Source organism: Sapajus apella, unplaced genomic scaffold (genome assembly GCF_009761245.1).
Source record: "Sapajus apella isolate SASKATOON/1434 unplaced genomic scaffold, GSC_monkey_1.0 scaffold4987, whole genome shotgun sequence".
NCBI classification, from domain to species: domain Eukaryota; kingdom Metazoa; phylum Chordata; class Mammalia; order Primates; family Cebidae; genus Sapajus; species Sapajus apella.
Window position 1 is genome coordinate 1 of NW_022441911.1, and position 394 is coordinate 394.

Below are 394 nucleotides of genomic sequence, written 5' to 3' on the forward strand. Positions count from 1 at the left end.
GGGGGATTCTGATAATGTTAGATATAAAAGCCTTTCCAAATTATGCATTTGATCAAGTTTGGAAATTAGGGGTAGTGGTTCCATTAAAGCATATTATTTACATTTTAAGTTTTTATTGCAGACAAAAACATAGTGGCCTATTTCCTAAGGAAAACAAAAAGTTATCATCCCTATAAAGGTCTTCCCTATAACGGTCAAATTTTGTGTTCTGCAAGCTTCCTTTTTTACCTGATTGAGACAGGCTTCCTCCTTCCCACTGCAAAGTCACCCATCCCTCGCTCAGCCCCTCCAGTGCCTCTGTGGTCACCAGCAACTCTTCAGGTACCTGCTCATGCCAAATGGGTATTTCTGTTAGCCCAAGAATTTCCTCTCCACTTTCTCCCAGCATCCTTAT